Source organism: Protopterus annectens, chromosome 10.part0, assembly GCF_019279795.1.
Source record: "Protopterus annectens isolate FY-2018-M chromosome 10.part0, PAN1.0, whole genome shotgun sequence".
Taxonomy (NCBI): Eukaryota; Metazoa; Chordata; order Ceratodontiformes; family Protopteridae; genus Protopterus; species Protopterus annectens.
In genome coordinates this window covers 1,080,872,283-1,080,888,486 of record NC_056744.1, presented here as the reverse complement: position 1 = coordinate 1,080,888,486, position 16,204 = coordinate 1,080,872,283, and the positions used below count along the sequence as shown (strand labels likewise).

General features: G+C 40.8%; 1 long non-coding RNA gene across 1 annotated transcript; it reads right to left on the bottom strand.

Moving 5' to 3' along the window:
* Positions 1 to 434: 434 nt before the first annotated feature.
* On the bottom strand, positions 435 to 12,549 carry LOC122812825. Its single transcript, XR_006366582.1, has 4 exons — positions 12,397 to 12,549; positions 7,475 to 7,581; positions 2,486 to 2,488; positions 435 to 446 (listed from the first exon to the last, which is right to left on the bottom strand). It is a non-coding gene; the product is annotated as an uncharacterized LOC122812825 (long non-coding RNA).
* Positions 12,550 to 16,204: the final 3,655 nt, after the last annotated feature.

Genomic DNA, 16,204 nt, shown 5'->3' with positions numbered 1-16,204 from the left:
GCACACAGAAGACGCTCTAGCTGAGAATCGAACAGGACGTCTTACTGTGAGGCGACAACGCTACCGCAGCACCACCACCGCAGTATATTGATCTAGGTTAATAAGTCTTAGAAAAATTTTTGACAATCAATTAGCCATAATCATCATGAACACCCTATAATCATGGTTTAAGACAGAAGTAAGCTTGTAAGAACCCATATTAGTTCTAGCTTTCCACTCCTTTGGCAAGATCACCATTATTTCTTCACACCATGCATGTGGTATTTCTCCGCCTCACACAATATCATTAAACACTTTACTCCACACCTTAACTACTTGTTCTTCTTCTAGTTTCCATACCTCTACTGAGACACTATCATGACCTGGAAATTTTCTTACCTTCTGAGTCTTACTGCGAACCTGATTTCTACAACTAATATTTCCTTCATGAGAGCCTTTCCCTCTTCCTCCGATATGCTAGGTAATTCTAGATTTCACAGATATGCTCTTGCTTCTTCACACTTGCTTCTGTCTCTGGGTCTTTATGGTACAACAGAGTATAATAATTTAACAAACTCTATTATGTTACCTGGATCATATTCCATTCTGCCCTTTTGTGGTATGTTTAACTTAGTTATCATTATGTCAACTTTTTGTTGCCCAAGTCTTTGTGCCAACATCTTTACGGTCCTAAGGTTCTCGTCAAAATATTCACACTGCAGTTCCTTGTCCCTTTGAGGTTTTACTTTCTCTACGTATTCTTAAGGGTCTACTTCAGACCATTGAAACGCCATAATATTGAATTACAAAACATCGAGATGGAAACAATCAAAAGATAAAATGTACGAACTATGGAACATCGAACCAACTTTAAAAAGCACATATACCTAATACAACAGTTTTGCAGGCCTGGCACCCCCCATGTGGGGGGGGGCCTTTGCCCCCACACCCCCTAAATTATATATACCAACTCTGAGATCACACTACAGTGAGGTAAGGGTAAATTTCCCGATCCCCACTGTAATATGATCTCCATTCCATACCTGACATCCACACTACCCGGGTCGATGTTCCATGGCTCGAACATGTTTCCTTTGATGTTCTAGTGTTTTGTTGTGTTCGTCTCGATGTTCTGTAATTCAATATTGTGGCACTTCGATGGTCTGAAGTAGACCCATTCTTAAATATGCTTCTTAAATTCTGTTATTTGTTGGAGAATTATTATTGGAGAGCTTCTAATTTGTTGTCTCTCTTTCAATTTGGTTAATGCCTCCTTATATTGTGTATTACTTTTCTGCCATATATCATCCTCTTTTAAGTTCGCTTGGGTACATATTCAATTTTTACATGTATCCTACTTCTGGCCCCTATCGGTGACTAGATCAAATTGTGTTGTTTAGTCAGTACATGTCTTAGACTGTTCTTAAACTGGTCTATTTTAATAAAGTAAGTTGGAAAATACCAGTGCCTTTTCCAATATCTTTGGATCTGCTTCTTATCTTTAGTTGTATTGGAGTATGTTCTGTAATGGATGGATATCACAGATCACTATCCAAAGGGCATATTCTTTGGCTATATACACACATCTATCCTCCACCATGTATTATACTGAGCAGCGTAGTGTGCAGAATGGCACAAAATACACTGAACCGACCGATATCGCCAACATCCTGGCAGACAGGTTCAGTGCAAACTTCACCCCCCTCTCACCACCAAAAGGGCTCATAACCATGCCAGAAGAATGTAGAGCCCCTGAAATCACAGACACTCAGGTTAAAACAGCCCTCTCCAAAGCCAAAAACACAGCATTAATGGGACTGGACAGAGTCCCAGGCTGCATTCTACACGAGCTCAAAGACAAACTAACCCCTCACCTAAACACACTGGTCAAACTCAGCTTCTCCACAGGCTATGAACCTATAGAGTGGCACACAGCAACAGTTATTCTGCTCCACAAAGGTGGAGCCACAACAGAACCCGGGAACTATCGCCCTATAAGCCTGACTAGCATGGTCTGCAAGGCTATGGAGCGCATCATCATGGAACTCATTAACAGAGACATTGCGAACCTCCAAACACTGGACCCTACCCAGTTCGGGTTTGTTAAAGGCAGATCATGCCTCCTGAACCTGATGGACTTCTTTGAGATAGTTACCAAGGCTATAGATGAGGGAAAGGTCACACAGCCTACCTAGACCTCACAAAGGCCTTCAACACCATTCCCCATTCTGGTATTATAGACAAGCTCACCAGCCTGAACATAAACCCCTACATCACAAGATGGGTTGCCAACTGGCTCACGGACAGAACCCACATGGTGAGAGTTGTGGGAGCTAGGTCCGACTCTAAACCGGTTACAAAAGGCATTCCCCAGGGCTCAGTCCTAGGACCCCTCATGTTTGGCATATATTTCTCAGAGGTACAGGCAAGCACAGGAGGACTATGGCTGACCAAGTTCGTAGACTGCAAACTAGGGGCTATAACTGCCTTTCTGGCTGACACAGACATCCTCCAAAAGGGTCTCACTGAGACGGATACCTGGTGTCAAAATCATGGCCTCAAACTAAATGCCAAAAAGTGCATAGTCATCCCATGTGGAAAAAACAAAGTACCCATAAATTACTATATACGTGGTAGTCCCCTAAATACAGAAGATGTAATAAGGGATCTGGGGACCCAAGTAGATAGTAATCTCTCCTTTGATAATCACATTGCCAAAGTGGTTAGAAAATCCTTGTATGTGGCCCACTTAATCACAAAAGGGTTCGCATCCAGATCAAAAGAGATCATTGTGCCCCTTTACTCATCACTCATCAGACCCATCATAGAGTACAACGTTCCATTTAGGATGTACCTTACAAGACACCTGCAACAGCTGGAAAGACCACAGAAGTACCTCACCAAGAGGAGCACTGGCCTCAAACAGATGCCCTATGCAGCTCAACTGAAGAAACTCCAGCTGTACTCAGTTGCATACCGCCTACTCAGAGGTGATCTCTGCCTAACATACAAGGCCATGTCCAACCCAGAATTGATGGACATGCTCCACCTAAAGAAAACCATATCCCCTCAAGCCACATGTTCTAGGGATCTAAACCTCACCACAACAATAAATAGGACTTTATGGAGGGACAGATTCCTGTCCCAGAAACTTCACATGCTTTGGAACAAGATTGCAATCTACATTAGGCAGAGCTCCTCGCTAACACTCTTCAAGAGAAACCTTAACGAGTGGATGGGAAACAGAAAGTTTACCTCAGGGATCACTTCAGTGGCTCTGCTGGACAGAGGCACAGAGAACTAATCTAAGGGGGCGGGGAAAGTCAACACATTCTGGCTAGGCTTATAAATGCCTTCGGGCAGACAGCCTAGTACCTACTTATGAACCTATGAACTTAGTGCAGTGCGCGACTCAAATTTAAGGTCATGTCTTGAAAGCCAAAGGTTAATAAATATTTCTCTAAATATAATCCATGTCTAGGAGGCCTTGTTTTTTTTTTCGGCCACCAGAGACATCCCCTGGTTACTGGTTAAATTCCAAAGCCCATTATCATTGTTAACCCCAGCAGGAAAGCTATAATCTCCTCTAGCATTTGTTAATGTTTTACATTGTTCACTTGCAAAAATTCCTGAAGAATAATAGATCTCCCATAATTGTCCTTTTTTCTTCTTCCATTCTTAGACCTTCCTCCACAGGTGTCAAAATCAGCACCGCCCCCATCTTTTTCTTGTTAATCCCATGTAATCCCCCCTTTCCTGCTCATCTTCTGCTTCTGGTGTGATAAGTGTCGCTCTTGTGGTAGTATTACTTGCAGCTTAGTTTGTGCTATATATTCCAGAACCTCATCTCTTTTCTTCTTGTTGTCTAGTCCATTTACATTCCAAGTCAAAATATCTAGTTCAGTCAAACCCATGTACTAAATTATTGTTCTTATGCAGTTGTTTGGTCTTTAGGTTCTTTCTGTTTTGAGCATTTTATTTGTATGCATGGCCTTATTGTTCTCTAAAAGGTTAGGTATCTCATGCTCTCTTTTACATGAATTAGCTATAATTTTGCTGGTTCCTTACCCATAACATTTGTAAAACAATCTCCTTCCTTTCTCTAAAAAACAAATGCAAAACTATGCTAGGCCTCATGTTTTAGCCTTGATCTGTTAAGTAAATGCCAGACAAGTTGCAACCTTAAAGGTAAATATGATTAAAAGATGGATAAATATCACTTAATTTATCACCAAAGACAAAAGATCAACTATAAGCACTACTTCTTTCTGATGTTGTAATCTCACATGTTTTATAGAAGCAGTCAGTTCTTACTACTTACTGTTGTCTACCAGTAAAGAATACATACACAAAGGTCTATCAGGAGCAAACAATAACTTATACCTAGCTGTCTACCTATGCTGGAAACATATAATAAATGTGAATGCTTTTCTGCTTTATCTATTCAGAAAATTTAAAAAATGTAAAATACTGAAAGATTTTAATTATATTCCTCATTCCAATTTCCTACACTAACTGTAAATCAGATCAAATGAAGCAAATTCCAATGATAAATCATATCAAATTAGTGAAATACATATGAAGAATCTATCAACCTAAGACAACGTTTAGTAAATTATCCAGTAAGGCATCGCAACATACATTGGACAACATTTACAAATCATCCCACTAAAATAATCTAAAAACAACCAGTTCTTAATAGGTGCTTGAACCAGTAAATTACTAAATATCTTAAAACAGTCCTATGTCAATGTGTTTTAAATCTATAACTGCTATATGCCAGAGTTATAACCCCCCCCCCCAAAAAAAAACAGGGTGATGGGATATTTAGAGCAGACTGTAGTTCCATCTGGTGAATTGGGAAGTGAACTATGTTTCAGGTACTGTGCTTCTTAAATTATCATTTGATAGTTGCGATTTGACAAACTGTCTTCAAGCTATTCCACTCAATAAAAAATGTTCCTAGCCATTAGCAGCTAAGAGCTGTCATGATCTTAAGGACTGTTTGTGACACACGACCTCCTGAGCTACATTCTTGAGATTTTTCAGTCATATTAAAAGCGGTGGTGGTGCTGCGGTAGCGTTGTCTCCTCACAGTAAGAAACTGTGCGGTTCGATTCTCAGCTAGAGCGTCTTCTGCGTGGAGATATGCATGAATGTGCGTACCTTTGTTGAAGGTTGTGCATCAGGGCTGGTAACTCGGCAAGTAAAAATCAACTACCAATTTTTAGCGGCAGCCCCTAACCGGGAAAAGCCGAAAGACACAAACAATTAAAAACCTTTCCATATAACAATTTCCTTGATGACTGTGACTAGGCATATACATTCCTTCATGTTTTTTAGCAAATACAGCTGAACACCATCATGACAGACTCTCAAACGCTAGACAAGTACATGTCACTAATGGTTTATATAAGCTATCTGTTTCTATTATTTGGATCATGGATGTGATGATAGCAGGTACTGCCAGCTATACCAGGAGAAGTAGGGCAGTGGATGTGTAACATATGCAAGCACAGCTAGCTGGACTTTTGTAAAGAATTATATGTCATTTGTGTTTGTAAAGTTGCTTTTGTCAAATGTATCAGCAGTGTTTCCTGCTGGACAGAAAAGAAATGTACATGCATTATTGTAATTGTTTAAATGTATACACTGTAACAGCATATTCTGGAAGAGAAGAGGTTAATCCACCTGACTTTGAAAAAAATATTCTTAAAATTAAATTAAATTATGGGTTAAGCCATAAATATGTTATCCCGCAGTTTTATATGGAGCCAGAGATGCAATGCCTGTACTAGAGAATAGTTTGTAGCTCCTCTAGGAAGACTAGAATGGTTTTATTGTTTTACGGCTTCCAGATACTTGTGTGTGTGTATAATTGACATATAGGTGCTAAAACCCTGACAGCTTCTAGTGGTTGGAGATCGTGTGGGAAACAGAGTCAGATGACCAGAAGTGTGTGAAGTCATCGTGTAAGCCAGAAATAATATCTAAATATTTGTAGGAGACTGCTCTCAGAATTCTGTATTCTGTCTTGGTTCTAACAACAAGAAACGCTCACCCACATTATATTGCCTCGCTCTATTCAGTAAGTAGGAACAGTAATTATTTAGATTAGTCAGGAATATATACTAAGAATAGTTAAGCACTATAACTGTAACTGTATGACTCTTTCCAGCTGTGTTATTTTCAGTACTTCCTGTGACTGAAACTCTGGTGTTTATTGTATATAGATATTTTTTATTTTCATGTTCTTTTATTATTTATTATTAAATATATTTAAACTTTTCATTGTGGCTGGTCCATTTTACAAATTATTTAATTTTTGAGAGTATTTACACATATTTATTTGGTGATAACTATGGCCATTCCTGAAAGCCTGGCTGTTTGCTCAATGTTACCATTTGTATTAATATTAATTTCACTCAGTATAATTGGGTACCTTTGTAAGCACCTTAGGTAGCTGGCTTTGTAGTGCCTGGTGGTAGTGCTAGCTACCTTATAGTCTGGGTAGAAGGGGGCATAAATAGTAAACCTGTGCCAGCCTTTCCCAGGTGTGTGTGTGTGTGTGTGTGTGTGTGTGTGTGTGTGTGTGTGTGTGTGTGTGTGTGTGTGTGTGTGTGTGTGTGTCTGTGTGTGTAAGCTACTTGGAGCAGGGATGAAAAAGCACTGGTTTCATGGGACAAGAAGTACTGGTTTCATAGATACAGTAGTGGAGAACTTGGCTTGGGCACTCAGCTGAGAACTTAACGCTAAAGCTGTGCCAGTGGGGAGTTTTACTGAGAACCTGGAGGGAGACAGATAGAGAAATCTAGATCCCAGGCTGACTGTGTTCCCTGTATGCTCTTAAGGGAAATTGTGCTTGATACAGAGAGGTCTGCATATGGAAATACTGAGTGTATCCATTTGTATTTCAAGTGAACATCCCTCTCCAGTGTTAATGGTGAGGATTCAGGCTCTTTGACTACAGGCCTAGAGTGGGAATGTCACAATATACGCAAGAGACCTACTCTGGGCTGCAACAGATGCACAGTATGTGCAATCTGCCCAGTTATTCAACTGATTTTGTCTCAACTGCAAACCAGATATGTGCAGCTAAACATGCAGTAATGAAGATTCTTGACTGTTACACCATAACACCACCTGACAGAGCTGGATTTTCCAATACACTGAAGCAATGAAAATGCCTCAGATGCTCCCAGCGTCCAGCATATTACAGTAATAGAGAAGTTTCACAAGGGTCCAGATAAAGAAATAGCAAAAGCACCTATAATTGTGATAAATCCACTAACAGTATTCTATTCTTACACCACACTCTACCTTTCAAATAATAGGGATCTGAGAGAGGGGTGGTAAAGCTACCTGTGGAACCAGACATCCGTATCTGGTAGGAAAGGAAAAAACAAAACATAAAATGCTTTCTTAACATGTTAAATTAGACCCCCTTATCATCACTCATAAACATGATCTTTGCAGAAGCTATCAGATAACTTACTCTGGCACAAAGTAGGATATCAAGAAAGTCAAGGTACCGCTTCTGCTGAATTTTCTCCAGTTCTTTTTCATTCTTAAGCATCTTCTTTCTTTGTTTTATTACTTTTGCTGCATTGAATAGGAAGAAAAATAGGCATCTTAACTCTTGGCTTAGTGTTATTAATTAGCATGATAGCAGATAAACTTGAAAAAAGTCAAAAGTTCTAGTAAAGCAACAAGAAGCCACACTAGTTCAGGCATCAGGTCAAATGATGCGCACACACATTATATGAAAAGCTACACTGTAAGACAGTACAAAAATGAAACAGATAGCAGATACTTATGACTTGAAATCTCTGGTAATCTAACACTTTAATGTATTTGAACCAGTCACTGGTTATAACATAATTCTTTATAGGGAAACCCCAATGTGTAATGCAATAAGTTAGGACTTACTGTTAAGCAGACACCCTATTACAGACAAGAAGTCTCAGCTTTCTGTTTTTTCAGCACTATTATGATCCACTTAAGGTGCCAGACTTACAGTGTGCTTTGTGAAGATGTATAAAACCACATAGTTTAAATAGCACTGTATGATTTAGACCTAGCTCACTTCCTCCCCCCACCCCTTCTTATACATACTGCAGCTACAGGCGTGTTATCATGACACAATTCCTTGCATCAGTGTACTGAATTACTGTAATATACTGCACACCCTGTTCCCCCCACCACAATATGCCTCACCCAATGTACAGGGGCCATTATGTCCTATGTGGTATTGATATGACCCTCACATGCCGACTGACAAGACAAAGGCACTGCGGTGGGGTCCCACACCCTTGTGCAACAGTAGTGCTATATCCCTGTTGCTGCCATCCACCACAGGTGTTCAATACAATGCAGGATTATATAATTTGGTGTCGTGCCTTCCTTCAGTGTGCCTCCTTCACCTATTTCAAAGTCTAATGTACGAAAGCAGTAAACTCCTCACTCCAGAGCTGCTCATACTAGTGAGGTCTCTCACAAAGTGGCAACACTACTTTTTATCTCACTAATTTGAGCCTCACAGCATGGCTCTTATGTTAATGAGGGAATTTATTGCAACTGTCTCTGAATCAGTACCATTATGCACTGTGCTTACCAAAAGTGTTGCTATTCTGCTCATCTGTTTGTGTTCCAAGACTGTGTACTATATTCTTGTGAATGTAACACTGAGAGGTGTGTAAAAGAGCGGAAAGCACCACAAATAACGTTCAACGAACCACTCCTTGAGCCAATAACCTACGACCACAAGTTAAAAAACACTTTTATTTGATCCACATAAAATAGTTGACTGTGCAAATTTTATCCACAAAAGCAGATCAATAATCCACTGTGTAGTGATAATCCACAAAACAGGTCAAGTGCTTTCGTCGATAGACTTCATCAGAACCTTCAACTCATGCCAGTTGAAGTCTATCGACGAAAGCGCTTGACCTGTTTTGTGGATTATAACTACACAGTGGATTATTGATCTGCTTTTGTGGATAGAATTTGCACAGTCAACTATTTTATGTGGATTGAATAAAAGTGTTTTTTAACTTGTGGTCGTAGCTTATTGGCTCAAGGAGTGGTTCGTTGAACGTTATATTCTTGTGAATGGCATTTGTGAAGGCCATAGTGCCATGGGTCTTTGCAGCATAACCATTTTGTAGCATGTCATTGCTGCTTCATGACCTATATTATGTGATTCTGAACATGCATTTCTGCACTCTACACTCTGCACTCCCATTTTGATTCTTGAAAGGACCTGTCTTAGTGCATACAGCTGCTGACAATAGCAAGGCTCCTGTATGGCGCCTGAGGGACAGTAACATTTTTTTTATCTTTCTCCGTATAACGGCTATTTGCAAAAGACTGATGACTGGCATGAGTTGGCAGGAGAGTGAGTGACACCACTAAAATTGCACATTCTGGTGAATAGTGCACACATCATTATAGCAACCTGCAGTTGAGTGACCCCAACCTGCTTATCTAGTGGGAAGCAGATGTTAGGGACAGACATCCATACTTTTACAGAAAGCATGTTTTGCCTTGACATTTCCGGAACACTAGCTAGTTCTAGTTTTCTTACAACAGCTTAGAAGTAGATGGAAAATATGAAAGGATACCTCAGGAGTTAAAAGTAACTCTCCCAGGGGTGGGGTGCATATGTTGTGTGCACTACTGTACTGTACATCTTTAATAGTACGTATAACATATGTGTGCACTAATGAGATCTCATTTTGTTCCTCTTTCCTTGCATGACCAGTCATACTGCTACTAAAAGAACAGTAGTGCTTGCCTCAGACTGTGTGGGACGACACCCTAGCAGGGGGACAGAGGGCACCTAGGTGAAAGTGACCTGGAGGGCTTACTTGTGGCCTTTGTGACAACTACTGAGGAACAAAGTGAAGGCTCCACTTCTGATAGTGGCTCAAATGGGTCTCCTGTGGTCACCCAGCATCAACTGCATAGGCAGGTGATGTGTGAGGAATACCAACAGCTGAAAGCTCACTTCACAGCTGTGGAGTACCTCCTGGCATGGCTAACTGAGTTGCATGACCAGCAATACATAACTATCAGGCCCCCAGAAACACCACCTGCAAATTACATCAGCCACAAGGGAGACTTATGTCTGTTTAGGTTGGCCTCGGGGCCAGTGTAACATTTGTCATAGGTCCTGCCATATCCTTTATGTGTTACTCTACCTTATTTGTCATGCCCCATATCTGCTGTCCAATCCTCCCCACCACCAAATATTCACCCTCTGTCTGTCTGTCTGTTGCAATGCATTATTGCCCTCACGTTTTGTCTATGCCATTCCTAAATCTGCATTTTATGTCTATGTATCACTGTGACCTTTCCTTCTCCCGTTATCCCTCCCCAAATCATTCCTCACTACCTTACCCAGCTATCTCCCTCTTCCTACATGAAAAATGAGTAAATAAAGAGTGTCTTTCCCTCAAAAAATGTGTGCTTCTCTTTCCCTCCAGTTATTCCTTTTGGTTGTGTGTTTTCCTCTGCTTGCTCTCCTCCCCCTTTTTTAACTTTCCTATCAACCCATTTCCTCCCCATTTATATGATGAAGTGGGTTTGTAATTAGTTTTGCTGGCCCTTCTTGGCCTATCTACCAGGAGAAATTCAGTACTCAGTTGACTGTATAAGTACATGCATCCCATGCATTCTCAGGCACATTTTCTGTGACATCAGCCACTTCCAATCACATGCATTTTTTTCTTCAGACACATGTACTTTGATAGCATAATTCCACAGAGGTTTTCTAACTCCAGTTGACCCTGTAACATGGCTCCACTAGTCACCTATGCACTCCTTTTCACCACCTATCAGCACTATACAAGCCTTGAATTGTAGTGAATGTATGAGCTGTATCACACTAAGGGAGCTTTGATATGTAGTGCTGTGCAGCTGTGACATGCTTGACAATGAAAATTAGTCACAGTCTTTCACAGGTTACATCATCCTCACATGGAACAGCTGCTATGCAACAGTACAGTTTGTTAAAGCAACTTTCAGATCAGGATACATGTGACAGCCCCATTGTAGACACACATAAATGTGATCTGTTGATCTTGTCCCAGCATGTCAATGTATCCTAAATGTACTAGGGTTGTCACCCCTCTGTTTATTTTTCCGGACTATCTGGAAATCAAACTGATTCTCCAGTAGTCCGGAAAACAATATACAAACTCCAGTATTCTGTTTCAAAAAAGGAAACAGACTATCGGAGTTTGTAAAATGGCTGATTTACTATGCTTTTTTACAGAAAAGCATAGTAAATCAACTGAAAACAGGCAGCAGGAATGGAAAAAGAGGGCGTTCCCCATCAGGTGACATCACTGCAATGTCACAAAATGGGTGGGATATGGGCGGGAGAGGGATGGGGTGGGTGAGGTTACTGGTGATGCGAGGGGTGTTGCTTTACTCTGGTTTTAGCCACAACAAATGGTGGCAACCCTAAAAGGCACACAAAAATGCATGGCACAATTACTTACAGAACCAACTGCAAAAAAGTTCATATTAGGTTAGCTGCCATCGTGGCCCATTTTAAGTCAAGCAAATTTCCCTTCAAAGGTGAGACTCAAACCCTGCACCTTGTGTCTCTGAGCCAGCCTTCAGCCCCAAACTCATTTGTCACAAGTGGGATTTGAACTCATCCTTCTGACCGTAATGCAGTCCCATAGACCTCTCGGCCATCCTGACAATAAACATGCTGCTGCTCATGTTCATTCATGAAATGTGGAGAAATTAAACACACAGGGCTCAGAGCCCTAATCCACATCTCTCCACCTCTTCACACTCTGCACTCATGGCATGTCCACAGCTAGTGGCGTTTGGCTTTACCGACCTGAGTGCATCCTTAAGGAATTAAAAAAGTCAAAAGCCACAGGTATTCAGAGTCCATGTAGCTGAAACACTGCCATATTTAAGGGGTCATTTGCATCTATCCCAGGGGCCTTCACCACAGTAGGATTAAAGCATTACACAGTGATGATTTTAGCTTGGCTGCGTCTTTCTTGTACATTTTAATGTATGCTTGTGTGCAGAGCAAATTCTTCATTAGCTCATCTGCTGCTGATTTCTATAAGTCTGTATTTCTTCTTACACTGCGGCTCTACTGTCCCCACCCTGACAAAGCTCCACAAATCTTCCTGCTTTCTCAGTTTCACAAGACTGCTGAAATAATGCCTTATCAACTATCCTGTTCTGACCAATGTGCCGGCTCAGACAACACCTATAATCTCTTTCTTTTACTGTCTTTAATTTGGTATCTTGCAAACATATCAGAGAAATACAAAATATCTAACTTTCCAGATTCTGAGGAAAAAAGTGCAAATGTGCTGTAAAAATGGATAACTTACAGAGTAATACAGGCTGGTAAAAAGATCAAGTGCTACAGGGTACCTGTGTGGTCATGTGCCACCTTGCATGCCTTCCGGAAACGAAAACCATGGGGGCTGAGGTGGAAAATGAGATCACTGTGATATGGAAAACATCGGAATCGAAGATTCGTGAGGTATGACAAATCATATACTGCTTTGATATACGAATTCTCACTGCAACAGAGAAATAAAGGCCTTTAGTACACTATACAGTACCTTAACAGAGAAGCAGCCTGAATTGAAACAGCGCTGTCTCTCTTGTGTAACATGATCTCAAGAACGAAGAACAATGAAGAATACTCATACTGTTTACTTCCACATACTTCCAAACCAAATATATACCACAGGCTAAATGGGCATGAAGCTTACAACAGGCTCATAAAAGGCTTATACAAGGATACACACATCCCTTATGCCACACTCAAGGACTCAGAGTTTAGAAGTTTTGTACTGCCTGGACAGATAAACAGTTCACCTAATCTTGCTGTAAAAGCAATACTGTAGGCCCTAGCATCATCAAAATCTATTAGTCCCTCCAGCAAAAGATCACACAGTGCATGCTATCATCTGGTTCCTCTTTATTTTATTCCAGCTACTACAGGATTATCCTGTGATTGTTCCCCTTGGTACCATCAGGTGCTTAAAGATTGCATAAAATGATCCTGCAAAACTGACATGTCTTACATTAATCAACTTTCTTACACTAGCACTTGTAACTTCTATTTCATCTTATTTTTAACTAAATTTAGTTACTAGCTACATTTATATTTCCAATTGATTATTGTTATAATATCTTGTATTTTTTCATTCCCCCCACCAGGATCTGCTTGTCTCCTTCACCTGCACTCAGTTAGTCCATTTTGTACCCAGGGGGGTGAAAAGTAGGCATCCCTAGGACAGTCGAGAGACCTACAGCCCACTCCTTCCTGCCTAGGAACATAATCATCCCTTTCATTCCCCTCTGGCAAAAGGAGAGTTGCAGGCAGCATGCCAGCTTCAGGTTCTGAGAAGCTGCCTACTTTCTCCTCCCACAGGCAGCTTGCTCACTCACAACTGATGCCTGATCAAGAGAAGAAGGATTACATACTCCTACTCCCCTGCCTACCTCCCCTCTTTCCTATTTCCACAGACCAAAACTCTGCAATAACAGTATGAGACAACTGTGCCATTACGGGTAGGTGATACACACAGCCACCACTAGGTGGCGCCAATGCAACAGACCCAGCTGCCTCCCTTCACTTGAGGATATGTTTGCTAATGTCAGCTGCTCAAGCTCATCCGTCCCCCACCCGGCGCTTCAGATACCCATGCTAATCAAACAAAGGTCATCTGTGCTGTAGCCAATTCATCCTTCTGTGACATGGGACCAGGGAGTTCCAATTGTGATTCCTTGGTCTGCCTCATTTCTGATGAGAAGCACACTGACATAACAATACATGCAGAAACAAGAAACAAATCTAAGGTACCAAGGAGTCAAAACCAGCCAGGAGAGCCCATAAAATGATTTTAATAAAATAAAGAACACATGAATGCAACCACATAAAAAATAGCGTTTTTGTTTTAAAACTTCATCAGATGTAGATCAAACAATCAAACTCAACAGTTATATAACATCCTACAGTGCAAACTGACCAATAATATAAAACAAATTATTAAGACTTCATTATCATAAAACTCATGAATATTCATCACAAACCATGTTAAAAGGACTAAAAGGCTTCTTAAAATCAGCTTAAAAAGATTTTAAAGTACGTTTAAAATATAAACCATCAAAATTATGAATAATGTAAGAAAATTACTCCCTTCTCAAAAAAGGTTGACTAAATACTTTAAAAAGTTGCTCTAAAAACTTGGCTAACACAAACTCTTATCCCTACACACATGCAGATATACACATCTACATACATGTATACATATTTATTTGTCTACTGATATATCTAAATTAATGCATGCATACGTACACACACACACACACACACACACACACACACACACACACACATTGCTGGTTCATAGCAGTTCGTCTTTCAGGTCAGCGAGGGTGAACCATTAAAACACAGGTTCCTCATATTAAGGTTATGATCTTTCTTAAACTAGGTAACAAAAGATTTCTTTTTATAGTACTTAAATAAAAAAAAAACAGAGAAACTAGTGGTCATAACACTTTAAGCTCAGTCACAATAATTCCCAAAAATCATGAAAACCAGTTCGGGTTCCAAAGCAACAAGCCTTTTTTCATCACAGACAAGCAATCCTCAGTAAACAAATAAGAATTGCTGCATTTCATTGCATTTTCAGCACTTTACACTGAAAATGTTTGTTACCCATTCAGTGCTAGGACTTTTTAACTGATATTCACGGTACATAACACAACCAAATGAATTCATCAAAATAACTTTTTCAGTGTGGATGTTTTAAGATACAAAATGAAGAACATTTGAGATGTATTAAATGTAAACCCTTACGTCACAAGATGGGTTGCAAACTGGCTAAGTGACAGAACCCACAGGGTTAGAGTTGCTGGCGCCATGTCAGACTCCAAGCCTGTCACAAGTGGTGTCCCACAGGGCTCGGTCCTGGATCCACTCTTGTTCGGCATCTACTTTTCAGAAGTTCAGGCAAGCACAGGAGGATTATGGCTGACAAAGTTTGCAGATGACTGCAAACTGGGCGCCATAGTTGAAAATGCATCAGACACAGATATCCTTCAAAAGGGTCTCATAGAAACGGATAACTGGTGCCAAAGCCATGGCCTAAAGTTAAACGCTAAAAATGCATAGTCATACCCTTTGGGAAAAACAAGGTTACCCCTAGCTACCATATAGGTGGCAATCCACTAAGCACAGAAGAGGTTATCAGGGACCTGGGGACCCAGGTTGATAGTAACCTTTCATTTGACACCCAATTAGCCAAAGTAGTTAGGAAGACCTTCTACATTGCCCACCTGATCATGAAGGGTTTCACATCTAGGTCAAAGGAATTCATCATCCCCCTGTACTCATCACTCATCAGACCGATGATTGAGTACAACGCCCCATTTGGAATGTATCTAACCCGATACCTGCAGCAATTGGAAAGGCCCCAAAAGTTCCTCACCAAAAGGATAAAGGGTCTCAAAAATATGTCCTATGCTGCCCGACTGAAAAAGCTCCAGCTCTACTCAGTCGCTTATCGCCTGCTCAGAGGTGACTTGTGCCTGACTTACAAGGCCATGTCCAACCCGGAACTAATGAACATGCTTCACCTCAAAAAATCTAAATCCATCAGACCCACAAGAGCATGAGACTTAAACCTTGATACGGCCATAAATAGGACGTGCTGGAGGAACAGATTCATCACCCAGAGGCTCCCTATACTGTGGAACAAAATCCCGGTACATGTGAGGCAGAGCACCTCGCTGGCCTTATTCAAGAGAAATCTTGACCAATGGATGGGAGACCGCAGGTATACCCCAGGGATTACATCAGTGTCACTGCTTGACAGAGGCACAGCAAAATAATGGGCATAATATCCTTCAATCTAATGGGGTGGCGTAAGCCACAAAAACTCTGGGCTAGGCTTCTAAATGCCCTAGGGCAGATAGCCTAGTATAAACCTATGAACCTATGAACCTATGAATGATGAATAATAGGAATGAGTGGAAAACGGATGTCATTGCCCTCCTTTAATCAGCCATTATTTGGCCAGTCAATGAACATAATGCCCCCTTTGGCATGTATCTGTTCTCAGACATGCAACAACTGGATTGCCCACAGAGATGCCTTACTAAACGGATAAAAGGTCTAAAAAAATGTCTTACATGGACCTACTCAAGGCCCTGTCACTATAAC